The 17,689-nt window shown below is 39.2% G+C and overlaps 1 pseudogene across 1 annotated transcript; it reads right to left on the bottom strand.

Annotated features, from left to right (window-relative positions):
- Window positions 1–4,902: 4,902 nt before the first annotated feature.
- On the bottom strand, window positions 4,903–12,105 carry LOC306655748 (cell division control protein 42 homolog; annotated as a pseudogene). Its single transcript has 3 exons — window positions 12,031–12,105; window positions 11,741–11,882; window positions 4,903–6,579 (listed from the first exon to the last, which is right to left on the bottom strand). The product of its transcript is annotated as a cell division control protein 42 homolog (transcript).
- Window positions 12,106–17,689: the final 5,584 nt, after the last annotated feature.

Genomic DNA, 17,689 nt, shown 5'->3' with positions numbered 1-17,689 from the left:
CCAGGGTTCTTAACCTAAGTTCCATGGAATCCTGGAAGTCTATGAATGGCTAAGAAGAAAAATAAGACATCTGAAATCTTATGCAGAGTTTTGTGTGTTTCTGGGAAGAGGATTCCTATCTCTCCTCATGTTCTCCAGGATGTCTGTAATTTCTTTGCTCTATAAGTGAGTTGGGATGACTGCAGTATAATATAGGTAGTTTTTAATTATTTGGTAGATCAGTTGTTATTGAGAAATATAGGGTAAGAGATCACTTGAGAAAGGCACCATATTAACGTTCTCCAAAGAAACAGAGCCAATAAGGTACACATAATTATGAGAGATTGGCTTACATGACTATGGTGGTAAGACATTCCATGATTTTCCATCTGTGAACTAGAAGTTCAGGAAAATCAGTGGGTAGTTCCAGTTCAGGCCCAAAGTTCTGAGAACCAGGAACTCTGATATCTGAGGGCACGAGAAGATGAATGTCTCAGCTCTGGAGAGAAAATTCAATCTTCTTCTGCCTTTTTGTTCTATTTAGGCCCTCAACAGATTGGATGATGGCCACCCAGACTGCACCCAGACTGGTGACAGCAGATCTTCTTTACTCAGTCTACTGATTCAAATGCTCATCTCTTTCTGACATACTTCTTAGATAGACTCAGAAATAATTTTTATCAACTAACTGGGCATCCCTTAGCTCAGTCAAATTGGTACATAAAATTAACTATCACAGACATTTTTGGGAGAAACAAAAATACAGTACAATTCTTATTTTGGAAACGATTGTCATCTTGGGAGGATGAATGGTGTATTAGTTCCCCAATACGAGGATGGAAATATGCCTATCAAATGTCATGGGTATAATATGCTAAAATAATTTATTGGAGGGAAGGATCACTAGTGGCCCCCAAGATTGCTGGAAAAGGAGCTTAAGTTGAGCCTGGAGATTCATCAGACAAGGTTGATACTGTTGTTCAGCAAGTATGTTCTGAATGTTCATACCAGTTGTCAAATAATGAAATGTTTTTGTAAGTAGTAGTACTCTTCTCTCCCACCCCCACCCCAGTGCCTCCACTGCCCTGGCTCTACATGTCCCTCCATCAGAAATTCCCAACTCTTTTCCTCTCAATCTTCCTAGGATCCAACAACTGAAGAATTAAAACCTGGATTCCCTGGGACACTGCTACAGAACTCCGGCTAGAGCCAGTCTGATGGTTCAACGTCCAGTTGTTCATATTTTGACTATCACCATGGCACTTAAAGTGAGTATGTATGTTTGTTGAGAGTTCACTTGTATGGCTGTGCAACTGAAACATGGATAGGTTAGTAAGGAAGAACATCACTGGAAAGGAAACGGTGAGAGGGAAAAGAGGCCCCATTGGATAGCTGGTGAATTCAGCTGGATGTAGAGAAGGGGAGCGATGGATGATAAAATTAGAAAGACAGGCTACAGCCAGCCTGTCACAGTAACAGTTTGGCATTGGGCATGTGGGAAGGGAGAGTCTATTTTATGCTATGGAATTTGCACTACGTATTGGATGTTGGTAGTAAGTGCTTAACATGTGGAATGACATGTTTAAAGTAGCCTTGGTTTTGTTTTTTTTTGTTTTTTTGTTTTTTTTAGATGGAAAATCTGGCAGGAGTGTGCAGGATGAAAGGAAAGAGGGAATCATTAGCAGGGTAGATTCCAGATATAAATTGGCCACCATGAGTAATCCTTGAGAATGAAACCATCAACTATGAGTTTCTGTGCAATAGGGTGGGGGCTAGGGGGACACTGACTATGGCATGAGGGATGAAACTGGATGGAATAATTGAAATTGATTCTTTAGAAATCTGAACCATCTGGTTACATTGTTCTCAGAAAGAGTGCAGACAAGGTTAGTGGCCCCAGAAGGAGCTCTGTGACGAGCAGGGAAAATCACATTGCTGTTCGTCAGGGTGGTAAGATAGATACAAGATTGCCAAAAAATTGCTCCATTACCTGTCCCTCTGGTGTATAGTTGACATAAATAATTCAAAGACTTAGACTGATAGAAATATCTTAGTCTTACTGTTTGACTTACTTGCTTTTCCTCATAATATTCAATTCTAGACCAGCAACCAACCAAATTTTGGGAGCCCAGAATCCTTCCCTAGCATGCATTGCACAATTCCAGGGGACTCCAGGTGGCATTCTGCAGTGCACACCCAGTGTCATTTTGTACAATTGCCTTGGTGAACCAACTCAGGTCCTAAACTTAATTGCTATCTAGTTATTTTCACCTGTCCAACAATCACCCTATTCATAATCATAGCTTAAAATCAGAAGAAATTATTAATACTAATAATATTTTAAAATTTTGCATTTGCTGTTAAAAAGTAGTTTTATGTACATCAACTCATTTAATCCTCATAAAATATCCTATAATTGTTAGATAAACATTATCATCTTCATTTTTATTCCTATGGTTGGGAAGGGCCCCATTCCATGTGTTAAAGGCTCTTCACCCAGCTGGTGGTACTATTAGGAGGTAGTAGACACTTTAAGAGGTGGGGACTGGAAGGAAGTTACATGATTGGTCATTGGGGTTGTGCCCTTGAAAGGAATATTGAGAACCTGGCCCCTTCCTCTTTTTCTCTTTGCTTCCCAGCTACCATGAGGTGAAAAGGCCTCCTTCATCACATGCTCCTGACCTAAGATACTGTGCTATCACAGACCAAAGCAAGTGGACAAAACAACCATGAACTAAAACCTTTGAACTATGAGTCAAAAAAACCTTTCCTCTTTTAAGTTGATCATCTCAGGTATTTTGTCACAAGAGATGGAAAGCTGATTAACACATTTATGCTTGAGGAAACTGAGAAACTGATCCTCAGAAAGCTAAAAGGAAATATAATCAGCAGTAACATGTTCATGAGCACTTAGTATATGTCAAACCCATTATATATGACCATGTTCACAGTAAGGGTGAAAGCGAAGATTCACTTTGGTTCTCCTGGTGACTTTGAGATGTTGTAATTTCAATACCTATCAGCTGTGTTCATTTCCCAAGAAAACTTTCTTTGAGTATTGGCACCAAAATTAAAGTTCTGTTCTTTAAAAGGTTGAAAAACTGCCCAGGTCAACCTCCCAAAAGGCAATATTGTTTCCATTCCAATTCATAAAGTCACAAAATGATAAGATCTGAAGGGCACACACATTTTTATTTTATTTTCACTGGGGACAAAGCTTGTTTTTATTTATAATTTCCCTGGAAGAGTTTAAACCCTAGAGGGATAAATTAACACTGGCTTTAGATATCAGACCTCATCCAACTACCCCATGCAGATATTTTCTTATTAAAATGAGTCTTGTGTGTGAGATCATTCTATCTTGTTACATTGCACACCAGGACAAGCTGCTTAGAAAAAATGAAAATGAATCATTAATGCAAGAGAAAAGAATATTCCTTTTAAGTTACCAGATACACTAGTCTTGTCCCCCCACACCCCCCAGATTCTCCTTACTTCCTTTTCTACGCTTTTGGGTCATTTTCAACCATTCACCCTCACAGTTTATTCCTTCCTTTCCATTTCAGAGTAGCTACAATGGTAGCCCAGTTATAGGCAAGGCAGTGCTCTCTGAAGGAGGTGACATGGCGGGGGAGGAGGGTAGAATAGATATTGTTCTTTCCTCAGAAAAGGACACCATGGACTCCTAGAGATACTTCACTTTCCATCAATGGACCCATTAATTAATTGGCAACAGGAAGACCTTGAGTTTCCCAACTGAGACAGGATGGGGAGAGCCAGGTATCAAATAGAACCCTCCCACTGGAGTGACCATTTGTGGTCATTCTTTGCTTTAATGCACTGCTTAGTTCAGCCTTGTTACTTGAAGCGTAGTCCAAACCCAGCATCATCAGCATCATCTGGGAACCTTGGGAACGCAGAAACTCCACCCTATATCTACAAAATCTGAATGTATGTTTTAACAAGATATCTAGCTGAATTGTGTGGACTTTCAAGTTTGAGAAGCATTGTTCTCCAGGATGTCCTCTTGCCCAGAAACACATTTTTTTCCCTTTCTTGTAACTATGTGCACATTTAAAGGGAAATCAACAGAGACCATATAAGATAAATATTAGTGAAGTTATGTTCTTATACATAACTTGGCTCAAGACCAACTAATCTAACTTAAGACAAAAAGTTGAGCTGTTTGCTTGTGTTTTTGACGTTCTGAATACATGAATGACTTTGTTATAACCATTTGATACCTCTTTCAAGTACTGTTCAAGACAGGGAAACAACAGAAATACTTTACACAAACTCCAACCCCAATCTTGCTTTGTGGCAATTTCTAGAATGCCTCATAAAGTCCCTCAGGCAAAAACAATCTACACATTCTCAAATCAAAACACAAATGATAGGCCAAGCAGTGGTGCAGCCAGTTACTCAGGAAGCTGAGGCAGGAGGGTCACAAATTTGAGGCCAGCCTCAAGAACCTAGTGAGACCCTGTCTCAAAATAAAATGAAAAGGACTGAGAATGTAGCTCAGAGGTCGAATTCTCCTGGGTTCAATGTCTAGTACCACAAAAATCAAAACCCACAAATAAAAATGAAGGCATTTGAGAAAAATTCCTTCTAATATTTCTTTAACTGTTTTGACTGAAGTTTTGCAGGCTTTCTTAAAAACTCAATTTCCTGAGAGCTGCATTGATTCCTTTGGATGCTTTGCTTAATTCTTATTTGGAGTATTTGGTGATAACATTAAGAACTTAATATATCTATTTTTTAAATATTTCAGGGCTACATTCTCTTTAAATCTTTTTTTTTTTTTTTGAAGGGTTTTCGTTTGTTTAATACATCTGAAAAGAATGCATATACAAAGAATTGGGACAGGAAAAAGCATTGGTTCAACACTAATGAATCTACAAGATTTAGGATTTGGGTAAGGTGGAAAGATTACCTAAACATTTTTAAAAACTGGAAACTGCAACCAAATAAGCTGGGGGAAAAAAATCCCTATTAACACTTATGAAGAGTCTCCAAGACTCTTGCCATGATTTTCATTAGAGAATATGGTGGGCTGGGGGGCCTATCATATGTAAAACAGAAATAAGGGCATTTCCAACTGGTCAGTCCCCTTGTTGGTAAATATTCTCCCACCCTATCCACCCCCAGCTTCTTAGTGAAGCAGGCCTACATCCTCCAACCTGAAAGGATGCCAATCATCCTGCAGGCATCTGTCTTCTGGCACCACCCCTCATAGTCCTTCGGCATGCCAGGTCTTCAGCTGGGCTCTAGGAACACCACACGCTGAGGTGCAAATCTATGCTAAGTATATAAGACAATGACTGACAGGGAAAAAATTGGTTTTTTTAATTACAAACCAAATTCATTTGGTGTATTTCAAAAGGTGCAATACTTTTCTTCATTTATCAGTGAAAGAAGTTAGAAATGAACCCCGCCCCTGCCCCCCGAAAAAAACAAAAAACATCAGCAAATGGCAAACAAATTTCCTTGGAAGTCACAGTCACATATAGTGTGCATCCTAGAAAAAGAGGAAGGGCAAGACAGCTGCCACCCATTTTCATCAAATACTGGATCTACTCAAGGGTGGAGAGAAAAGGCAACTTTCAAAAAGGAGTATATAATTAAATGAGGCATTTACTATACTCCTTTCTAAGAGCACCAGGTGGGGAACACATTTTCTAAATGAGATCTAGGAAGTGGAATGTGGAATCAATTTCTCCTCCTCCTCTAAGGGCTATCCATCAGTTATGAATTAAAAAAAAACAAAACAAAAAAAAAAAACTACTAAAAAACAAACCCCACACACACTCCTCCCCCCCCAAAAAAAAGGGGGGGGGGACAAAAGTGTCCCAGATTACTCTCCAGGTTGGAACCAGGGAACAGCTTCAACGAATTAGTCTGTTACAAAGTCATCTCAAGCATGCCTTGCTTTTAAACAACGACAACAACAAAAGTGTTTTTTGAAACAACAAAACAAAAACTAGTACTGATCACTTTCTGACAATACACAATTACTCAAAATTAACTAGTATGGCGAGGGGCATACCTATGGGCCTTGTCTCACACGAGTGCATGTGGGTAGGTGCAGGGCATTTGTCATTATTGCAGAAACGAATTTTAATTTTTAATCTTTAGTTTGATTTAAACATTGCTCTTAGTAGGATGCCGACACCAGCTGTGCAGAAAGGAGTCTGGAGAGGTGTTCATAGCAGCACACACCTGCGCCTTTTCTTCAGTTCTGGAGGTTCCAGGGCAGCCAATATTGCTTCATCAAACACATTCTTTAGGCCTGTGTGAGTGCAGAACACTACACATACTTGACAGCCTTCAGGTCACGGGCCAGCTTTTCAGCAGTCTCTGGAGTGATAGGCTTCTGTTTGTTCTTGGCAGGTTTCTCAATAGTAGATGGGTCATCTCTGAGATCAATTTGGGTCCCCACAAGCAAGAAAGGAGTCTTTGGACAGTGGTGAGTTATCTCAGGCACCCACTTTTCTTTCACATTTTCAAATGAGGACGGAGAGACCACTGAAAAACAGACTAGAAATACATCTGTTTGTGGATAACTCAGCGGTCGTAATCTGTCATAATCCTCTTGCCCTCAGCCTCTCCGCCGGGCGTTGGCAGCGCTGCGCGGGGTCTCCTGCTGGACAGGGGCACGCACCTGACGTCAGGAGACGCACGGTTGGGTGCCCGCGGAAGTGGGAGGGACGAGGAGGTACAAGAGGCTGGGGTGGTCCCTCTCTTTAAATCTTGATGACTCTTTAAGATTCTTTAAACAATGATTTTAAGTTCAAACCAAATAGTTGAGTTTATGCTATTCTCAATCATCCTATGAGAGTTCGGTCATAGCAGACTTCAATTTGCGATCAGATACATAAAGTAGAAAATCTCAGCAGTACTCTCAGATTTCCTTCAAATAATATTAATATAATATTGAATATTCCTGCTTGATAAAAGGGATTGGATTAAGCATTGATATTTATTTTTGAACTTCCTGTTCATGAGCAAAACACTGCATTATTCCTTTTTACAGCATTTTTTTTTTTTCTTTTGCAGTGCTGGGAAACTAACCCAGGGCCTTGTGCATGCAAGGCAGGCACTCTACCAACTGAGCTATCTCTCCAGCCCTTTTTATATCATTTTTAAAGGCAATATTTCATTCTCTATATACTTCAATACAATGGACTTTTCTGACTGATAGTTAGGTTTATATGCTAAATCAATAATCCAGGCAAGATAAAATCCTTCATTCTTTAATTTTATGATTATTTTGTTTAGATTTATTCATTATGTGGCTGATCTATGTTACAATATTTTATTCACTTATAAAAACTGATTTACACGTGTGAATCAGAAATATGAAATATGAAAACCTATACAGGGGACTATAACACTGGGCTTACAGCATTTGACTCCTGTGCTGATATTCAATAAAAAGTTAGATGTAAATATGCAGTAAGCAGTAGGTACAGTCACTGTGCTAGAAAACTGCAAGTGACATAGGGAAATTTTAGAAAGGGGAATTGTTTTTGCTTTAATAGTACTTCCATAGGTAAGGAAGTTTAAAACAAATCAACAAAAAGAAAGAAAAGGAAAAAAATGTGTTTAGAAAATTAAAAGGACAACAAAACCCCCTCTCCCCATAGTATAAGCTACCATTTACGAGGGCTTGCTATGGAGGTGCACTGTGCTTAGTCCTTGCTGTACAACGTATCTCCTTTATGACAGCTCCATTTACAGATGAGAAAACTGAGACTGGGGAATTTCAGTAACTTAGAATTGGTACTTACAGCCACAACAGACATCAAATCCAAGCTTTTAACTATATAGTAGTGCCTGCCTGGTAAAAAGTAAGTATTTTGCCAGGTATGGTGGCCCATGCCTGTAATGCAAGCAATTCGGAGACTGAGGTAGAAGGATCACAAATTTGAGGTCCACCTCAGAAATTCAGCAAGACCCTAAGTAACTTCGTATGACTGCAGAGAGCTCTAGGATGGCGGCTGGCATTGAGCCAAGAGGTGGCGCATAATTAGTGTTAACACAGCAGTGATCTACTTTTGCCTGATTAGTTAACGTCTCCTCTGCGCTAGTGGTCAACAGATGTTCCTCATTCTTTCTTGATTGGTACCGTGGCGCATGCTCCAACCGTGCTACTTAATCCTAAGCTGATTGGCTGCCTTAGGTATATAAGACATTCTCTTCGCCTGGGAGAAGATTGCAGATCGCAGGACGGAGGACTGAGCTCGCACCTCTAGATCGCAGAATGAAGGTTGAAGTTCACAGAACGCGGGACTAAGCAGACACCTCCAGATCACAGGTCACAGGACGCACCACTAAGAAGCACCTCTGATAGAAAGCACCTCTGATAACACACACCTCTAGCATGCACCTTTTAGGACGCAGGATGCAGGACGCACCTCTAAGAATAAGCAGTAGACCTTTGATAAGTGTAGCCTCTTTGAAAGAGTAGCATCTCTAAAATTAAGCAAAGTCTCTCTTCCTCTAAAACTAAAAGTAAGCAAAGCTTCTCTTCCTCTATAAACTAGCGAACAAGCAAACAAGCAAGGAAGTAGCCCAGATAAAGATAATAGAAGTAGTTCAGTTCCAGTCCACCTCCGATAAATTACTGCGGGATTGTTGCTGCAGGCGGCAACATAAGACCCCGTCTCAAAATAAAAAATAAAAAGGGCAGAGGATGTAGCTCAATGGCAAAGTGCCCCTGAGTTCAATCTCTCCTACCACCTCCCATCTAAAAGAAGCATTAAAAAAGAAAGCACCTGTAATCCCAGCGGCTTGGGAGGCTGAGGCAGGAGGATCATGAGTTCAAAGTCAGCCTCAACAAAAGAGAGGTGCTAAGCTACTCCGTGAGACCCTGTCTCTAAATCAGTAGAATATAGAGCTGCAGTGTAGCTCAGTGGTTAAGTGTCCCTGAGTTCAATCCCCGGTACCTGAAAACAAAACAAAACAAACAAAAAAACAAAAGGGTAAGCATTTTCCTATATCATTTGTATGTTCCAAAAGCAAACTTCTTGAAAACTAGAATGGTGTAACATGATCACTTTGAATCTCCAAAGATCTTGCATAATGCTGATCATAAGTGTTTCAATTTCCCCAAGGATGAACAGCAACTCTTGTCAAAGAGTGTAAGCTTCGTATATTAGACCTTTTCTGAAAGGAGGGCAGAAAATAACTGAGATCAGGTTGTTTTCTCCTGATTTGCAGATTTGCATACCCATTAAATTCTTGGTGCCTTGCAAGTTATATCATGCTAGTTTGACCCTTTCAGTCTACTATAACAAAATATCATTAACTGGTGGCTTTCATAAACATCAGAAAGTTATAGCTGGGTGTGATGGTGCACACATGTAATCCTAGCAAATCAGGAGGCTGAGGCAGGAGGATTGTAAGTTTGAGTCTTGACAATTTAGTGAGATGGTCTCCAAAAAACCCCATAAAACCTGGGGATGTAGCTCAGTGGCAAAGCACCCCTGGTTTCATTCCTAGTAACACAAATACAGACAAACAAAAACACAGAAATTTATTTCTCAGAGTTTTGGAGACTGGAAGTCATGATCAAGGCATCAGCGTGTTCAGAGGTGGTGGTGGGGCAGCAAATTCTCTTCTCAGTTCATAAATGGCACTTTTCCACTGGGTCTTCACAACAGTGGAAGAGACCAACAAACTCTTTTGGGCCTGTTTTATAAGGGCACTAATCCTATTCTTGTGGTCTCTACCCCATTGACCTAACCACCTCCCCAGGGCTCCATCTCCAATACCATCACCTTGGGGGTTCGGATTTCAACATATGAATTTCAAGGGGACACACTGAGTCTTTTGCCCATACTTCTGGACTTTTCTCCCAATGGTTCTGTTTCAGTCCACCTCCTCTGCCTTTGATCTTTTCCTCCTTTTGTGGAGGAGACTTCTTAAATCTCCTCAGATAGAGGGGATTATACATTCCTCAGGTTCTGATGAGCTGAGTAGGGGATGTTGGATTTACAGGCAAGGACAAAAAAAAAAAAAAAAAAAAAAAAAAGCTGAAGAAAGTAGAAAAAAGGACTAGAACATGGTCATTTCAAAATTATTTTGCTTGTAAAGATTAAAGCAGAGAGGACCTCCTTATCATGTTCGTTAAAACTGGTCTGGTTTGGAATTTGGCTATTTTATCTTTCTCCTGATTTCTTCGAAGGTCAGATGAGCAACACAGTTTCTTCTTGGTGATGTGGAATTTTAGCATGAATAACTGTTTTGTCTGGTTTGTTGGGCCTCATGTAGAAGCTTAGTCTCAAACCATGGCCTCCTCTAAATATTATTTAACAAATTAATGCTCCCTCTTAAAGTCCAGGGTAAAACAGAAATGATATCCCCACCTACCAAATTGCAACACATGGAGTTTTTATATTTTCTACAAGGGATGAACACAAATCCTTGTCACTTAATACTTTTTTTTCTTCTTAGAAATGCCGAAATGCCACTTTAGAGGGAAGAATGGAAGAACTTTAGATTATGTAGAGGGAAATAGAGGCAGAAGGAGGGGTATGAAAGATGGCGGAATGAGACAGACATCATTACCCTATGTACATGTATGATTACATGAATGGTATGAATCTATATTGTGCACAACCATAGAAACGAAAAGATGTACCCCATTTGTGTACAGTGAATCAAAATACAGTCTGTTTAAAAAAAAAAAAAAAAGAAATGACTGCTTTCCATTAAGGTTCTTTTTAGTTTTTTTTTTTTTTTTGGTGCCAAGGATTGAACTCAGGGGTGCTTAACCACTGAGCTACATCCCCACCCTTTTTTATTTTTTATTTTGAAACAGGGTCTCATGAAGTTGCTGAGGCTGGCTTTGAACAGGCAATCTTCCTGCCTCAGCCTCCTGAGTTGCTGAGATTACATGCATCATACCTGGTTTAAGATTCTTGATGGGAAGGAATTTTGCTTTTGCCAGTCTATTATTTTAGACCACCACATTTTACTGCGTACAACTGTATGGCACCATAAACTAGAATTGATGCCTTGGGATAATTTCGATTCATCTCCTTTCCCTACCTCTATGTATGAGCAAGTGCAGCTGTGGGGTGGTTCTTTGTGCAGGATTAGGAGAAATTAGCCAGATGTTTTTATTTTCAGAGGAAGCGTTCACACCTAGTGAAGTATTTGTTTACAAGCTTCACAACCAAACAAAAGATTATAAGAAAACTTTCAAGGGACTTGGGTCATAGAAACCAACTCAACACCATAGTTTTCCCAACTTCATGACCCATGGGATGTTGCAGAGACAAAACACCATTGACTGTAAAAACTCATAAACTAAGATTATAATGTCTAATAAATAACAGTTATGATCTGGAGAGATTCCTGCTTTGACTTTGGTTGCTATCCATTTTTCCAACCATCTGTCCTGTAAAATACAATTAAAAATGTGTTTTAAAAATTATGTCCTAAAATTTTTAGTGTTTTAGAAACTTTAGGAATACTTGTTAGGAGAACGCTGGCACAACAAAAACAAAACAACCTTGTCTCAAAAACCGAAAGTGAAATCAGTTATATATAACTTTTTGTTTCTGTTAGTGGCTAATTACTGGAGACTCCAAGTTTAGTGTTCCTAGTTGTGGTTTAAGTTTTAAAGAAAAAGTCATCTGAAATTTCTTCCCCTCTTTTCTTTCTTTTCTTTCTTTCTTTCTTTCTTTTTCTTTTTTTTTTTTTTTAAGTAATCAAGCAGTTTGAGCGAGTGGCACCTACTCGGCGGCACCTACGCCAGCTCCAGACCCAGGAGGTTGCGCCCAGCGGCGTAGGGCGGTTTCCCGGAAGGTCAAGCGCTCTGGATCCCGCGGGCGCTGCTCTTGTCTGGTGGACGCGGGTGAGTGGGGCGCCCAGTTCCTGGCTGCTAATCCCTGCTACCAGCAGTCCCAGACTGGAGAGACGGGGTTGGGAGGGACGCGGGTTCCACCGCAGCGACTGGAAAGCCGGGGTTGGGGTCGCCGCGCCCCAGCGCTATCCGCAGTCTGGGTCACTGGGGCTAAGTAAACCCCAGCGGCTCACCTGCCTCGAGGGGCATTTAACTTTCTCTGCACTGTGTGTCGGGCCCTCAGACTCGTTGTCTCTGCTTTGCTTCATTCCGGAAATTGAAACTTAAAACGATTTATGACTCCCCACTGTTTTCTTGGAGTGTCTCCAGAAAGAGTTCTTAGGAAAACGAATTTCTTAAAGAGATTATTCTTGGCTGATGCAGAGTTCATCTGAACTCATGCCTCACTTTTCAGAACTGGCAAGGTTTTCTTGTGGGAGGCATCCGAAGGAGAATGCTATTGTTAAATCAAAACTATAGGGGGCCATTATTTGGACTAACCTCCTGCATTGGGCCCCAAGAAACCAGGCTAAAATATCAATATGGAGTAACCCATGCTCAAGTTCCATGTCACTGAAGGAAACTAAGTTGTAACTGACCTTCTGAGAAAACAGCCAAGTTTCCTAAGCAGGCCAGTTTCAATTAGCATGATAAAGACTTCCCTCTGATTTAATTCATACAAAAAAGGTAACCTGAAATAGCCTGATGGTAACCAAGCAGTTATTTTTCTGTTGTTCTGATTTCCTGTCTGTCCCAGCCTTACATAGAAAGTAACATTGAAGTGACCAATCTACTTTTTATTCCGTTTCTGCTTTTTTAAAACGCTTCCTCTGTAAAATCAACTTCTATTCAGGTCATGGGAACGTTTTTAATTCTATTTTATGGAATAAAGTGTTGTGGGATCCTCCAATAGTAAAATAAAACCAAGTAAGAGTTTTGAATTGTTGTAGTTTTGTCCTTTGACACTGTTTCCAGTCTATACAACATGCATACATTCTGTTTCTTCTTTTTGCTTCCAGACCTGAATGTGCAGATTCTATTCAATGCCACCAGGCAACCAACATAATAATATGAGTTCTTTAAGGGAAACAAGATGATGGTGGTTTGTATTTGTTTTATTTCACCACCATAATGAATTACATGGATTTAGTGGCTGACTTCCCCCCCAACCTCCTTTTAATCTTCAGATTCTGTGGGTTAGAAGTCCTGTGCAGGTCTCACTGGGCTAAAGCCAAAGTGTTGGCAGAGCTGCTTTCCTTTCTGGAGGCTCTTGGAGCTGAATGGATGAATTCCCTTTCTGACTTCTAAAATCTGCCCACCCCACTTGACTCAGGTGCCCTTTTTCCATCTTCAAAGCCAACAACATTTGCATCTCTAACTGTTCTTCTGTCCTCACTTCTCACTGATTATTCTGTCTTCCTTTTTCACTTTTAAGGACCCTCTGGATTACATTGGCTCCCAGAGATAATCTTGGAAGTCTTCCATATTTTAAAGACAGTTGATTGGCAACCTGAATTTAATCTGCAGACTTAACTCTCCTTTGCAGTGCCATCTAACAATTTTACAGATTCTTGGGATTAAGATGTGGATATTCAAAGGGTCATTACTCTGCTCCCCACATGACTGCATAAAAGAAAAGAATTACCACACATCCCACTCATTTCAAAGAGGGGGAATTATTCAGATGGTAAATATGCCCGAGGAGTTCTGGGAACCATATACACTGAGCACCTTTAATACAAACTCTTGAGAATATTGGCATTGCAACAATGATTTTTTGCGGGGGCGGGGGGGGGGGGGGACGCTTACTGGGAATTGAACCCAGGAGCACATAACCACTGAACAATATTCCCAATCCTTTTAATTTTATTTTGTTTTTAAAATTTTGAGATGGGGTCTAAATTGCTGAGGTTGGCTTTGAACTTGTGATCTTCCTGTCTCAGCCTCCAAAGTTGCTGGGATAACAGACTGTGCCACCAGCCTGGCTAACAATAGTTATTTTAAAAAACAATAAATACCAGTGCAGTTTCTGACTTCTGGAAATATAGTAAGAGGACTTCACATGCATAAGATGTTTGTGCAGAACAAATATGCAAGTCAAGATACCATACACTTCCATAAATTGAATGTTTTCATTACGTAAGGTTGTGCTTTGAATGGATGCAAGAGGGAGTGGATATGGTTCCTTTCCTCAGTCACGGAAAATGACACAGATATAAAAATAAATTGAAGCACTGCTCTTAATCAAAATATGGAGCAGGGGAGATGTAATGTCCTTTGGGGGAACCAGTCTTCAAGAACTTTGGGGAGATTTGGAATGGACTTTGAACAGTAGGATTTTTTGGGGTTGAACTTAATTAAGGTTGGGAGGGGAGGAAGGAGGTGACACACTGGGGTATAGGAGAGAGAGGAGGAATCCCCTTTCAAGGAAGCTTTGGTGAGGCATTGTTTAAATAAGGCTGGTAAATAAGTTGGGGTCAGATTGTGTTAGACTTTGGATGAACACCATTAGGAAGATTCTCTAATTGTTGATATAACAGGTATATATATATATATATATATATATATATATATATATATATATTTATGTGTGTCTGTACTTTTAAAAAATGTGTGTACTTCTCATCTCAGACCATCTCAAACTTAACAGAAAAGTTTGAAGTACAGTAGAACAACTTGTTTTTCCTGAACTATTTGCCAATTTCTAACTTGATGACCTATGACTATGATATTTGTACCTATCACTGTGGTATATATTTCCTAAAAAAAAGTGTGCTTCTACATAACCACAATTCAAAATCATGAAATTAATAGTGATATTTGCTACCATCTAATCATTATATTAAATTCAGTTTTCACCAGTTGTCCCAATATCAGAATCATGGATTGCATTTAGTTATGATAGTCTTTAGTTTCCTTTAGTCTAGAAGTTTCTCTGTTTTAACTTGGCTTTCATGAACTTGACACTTTTTAAGAGAACAGGCCAGTTGGTTGTAGAATGTGCCTAAATTTGAATTTGTTTGATATTTTCTTATGCTTAGATTTAGATGATGCCTTGTTGGCAGGAATATCATCAAAGTCACACTGTGATTTTCGGGCATCTATTTCATGTTACATGATATTGATTTATCCCATTATTTAAATTATCTCAATATGGTGATATTTGCCAGGCTTCTCCACTATGAGCTACTCTTTTTCCCCTTTGAAATTAATAAGTATTTTGTTGGGAAGTATTTTGAAACTAACTAAATATTTCTTTCTTTACCAAAATTTCAATTTTTAAATTTATTTACTTAGGTTTTGACTCAGTTCTGTTTTTTACTCAATGGCTTTAGTCGTTACTACAATTATTTATTTTTTTATTTATTTTTTGCGGTGCTGGGGATTGAACCCAGGGCCTTGTGCTTGCAAGGCAAGCACTCTACCAACTGAGCTATCTCCCCAGCCCTACAATTATTTATTTTAATCCCTAATTTATTCCCAGGTTTAGTTGGTGAAAACCAACTAAAGCTGAATCCTGTGTCCTTTCAATATGTCCTCATCATTCTTTAAGCATTTCCTTGCTTCTTGGCATCACAAGATGTCCCAGGCACATCTTGTAGTTTTTCTGTCCCTGTCCTGGGAGCAGTCATTTCTACAAAGAGCCTTGCTTGGCTCCTCTTGAGTGGAGAATAGCATTAGAAATCAAAGTCTGGATGCCTAGAAGATGTCACCACAATGAGATAATTAAAGTAAATAATAAGATAAATCAAAGTCATGTAACATGTAATAGGGTGAACTGAGCTCACAGAGTGACAAAAGATATTTCAGGCTTATCTTATAGATTTCCTGTCCCAGACCTAAAATTAATCATTGATTTAAGGAACCTTGGTTCATTTTATTGGAGGGCTAAGGAGATAGTTCAGTTGGTAGAGTACTTGCCTTGCAAGCACAAGGTTGTGAGTTTGATCCCCAGCACCACAAAAAAAAAAAAAAAAAAGAAAACATTTTATTGGAGATAGTATTAGAAACCAAGTTCTGAGTGCTATGTGACCCTCTGTTTTTCTTACATTCCTGTATTCAGGCTGGGTAAACTAAGGCAAGACTAATTTTTTGCTAAAAAAAATATATGTGTGTGTGTGTGTGTGTGTGTGTGTGTGTGTGTATAGTGTGCTTCTACATAACCACATAATATATATATAACTAAGGAACTGAACCTGGGGGTGCTCTATCAGTGACCTGTATCCCTCTACCTTCTTATTTTTTATTTTGAGACAGAGTCTTGCTAAGTTGTCCAGGATGGCCTTGATCTTGGAATTGTCTTGCCTTAGCCTCTCTAGTTGCTTAGATTATAGACATGTACCACCATGCCATTCTGTCTTTTATTTTTAAAAAGAAATAATTCTTTTTTCAAAAATACTGAGAATTTAACCATTTGCAGTCTTGGAAAATTATATAGCAGACTGATTATTAAGGTGCATCTAAAACCAGAAAGACAGTCATAATATCCCTTGTAGCATACAATCTAGTAATTTTTCACCTCAGTAACTGTGTAGACTGACTGGTCTTCGCCCTTTTTTTAATGTCATTACTCCTTTGCTAGAGTGGCAAAACCTATGGGCCTCCTTTTTTCTTTTTTTTTTTTTGCTGGTACTGGGGATTGAACCCAGGGGAGCTTTATCACTGAACTATATCCATATCTCTTCTTTGTTTTCTATTTGAGACAGAATCTCACCAAGTTGCTGAGGTTGGCCTTGAACTGGTGGTTTTCTTGCCTTGGCCTCCCTAGTATAATGAATTCCAGGCTTGTACCACCACACCTGTCTTCCAAATAAAAAATGAAGTTTTTTAAGTGTATAAAATACATAGATTAACAAAGGAAATCAATTTTTTTCTTTTTCATTTTTATTGGTGTATTATAATTGTACATAAGAGTGGAATTCATTGTTACTTATTTATACATGTGCAACAAGTTACAGTATAATTTGGCCAGTGTCATTCCCTAGTTATTTCCCCTTTCCCTCCCCTGGTCCCTTTCTTCTCCTGTAATGATCTTCCTTTGATTTTCATAAGATCCCCTCACCCCTGTCCCTCTCTTTTCCTTTTTCCTCTCTAGCTTCCACCTATGAGAGAAAACATACAACTCTTGACCTTCTTAGTTTGACCTATTTGACTTAACATAATATTCTCAAGTTCCACCCATTTTCCTGCAAATAACATAATTTCATTCTTCTTTATGACGAGTAAAACCCCATTGTGTATATATACCATATTTTCTTTATTCCATTCATCTGTTGATGGACACCTACACTGGTTTCATAGTTTGACCATTGTGAATTGTGCTGCATAAACATGGGTATGCATGTATCATTATAGTAGACTGACTTTAATTCTTTAGGATAAATACTGAGAAGTGATATAGGTCGGTCATATGGTAGTTCCATTCTATTCTTTTGAGGAACCTCCATACTGATTTTCATAGTTGTATAAATTAACAATCCCACCAACAGTGTAAATTGTTCCTTTTCCTCCACATCCTCTCCAGCATGTATTATTGTTTCTTTTTCTTTCTTTCTTTCTGTTTTTTTTTGATGTTGATCGTCCTTTATTTTATTTATTTATTTTTTTTGTGGTGCTGAGGATTGAACTCAGTGCCTTCAAGTGCTAGGCAAGTGCTCTACCACTGAGCCACAATCCCAGTCCCTATTGTTTCTTTTTTTTTTTTTTTTGTGGTGCTGGGGATCGAACTCAGGGACTTGTGCTTGCAGTGCAAGCACTCTACCAACTGAGCTATCTCCCCAGCCCCAATTGTTTCTATTCTTTTTTTTTTTTTTTTTTTTTTTGGTATTTGGGATTGAACCCAGGGGTGCTTAA

The sequence above is a fragment of the Sciurus vulgaris genome, assembly GCF_902686455.1.
Source record: "Sciurus vulgaris genome assembly, chromosome: 3".
In the NCBI taxonomy this organism is placed as follows: domain Eukaryota; kingdom Metazoa; phylum Chordata; class Mammalia; order Rodentia; family Sciuridae; genus Sciurus; species Sciurus vulgaris.
Note: the sequence above shows the minus strand (reverse complement) of the source record. Positions and strands in the feature narration are given on the sequence as shown.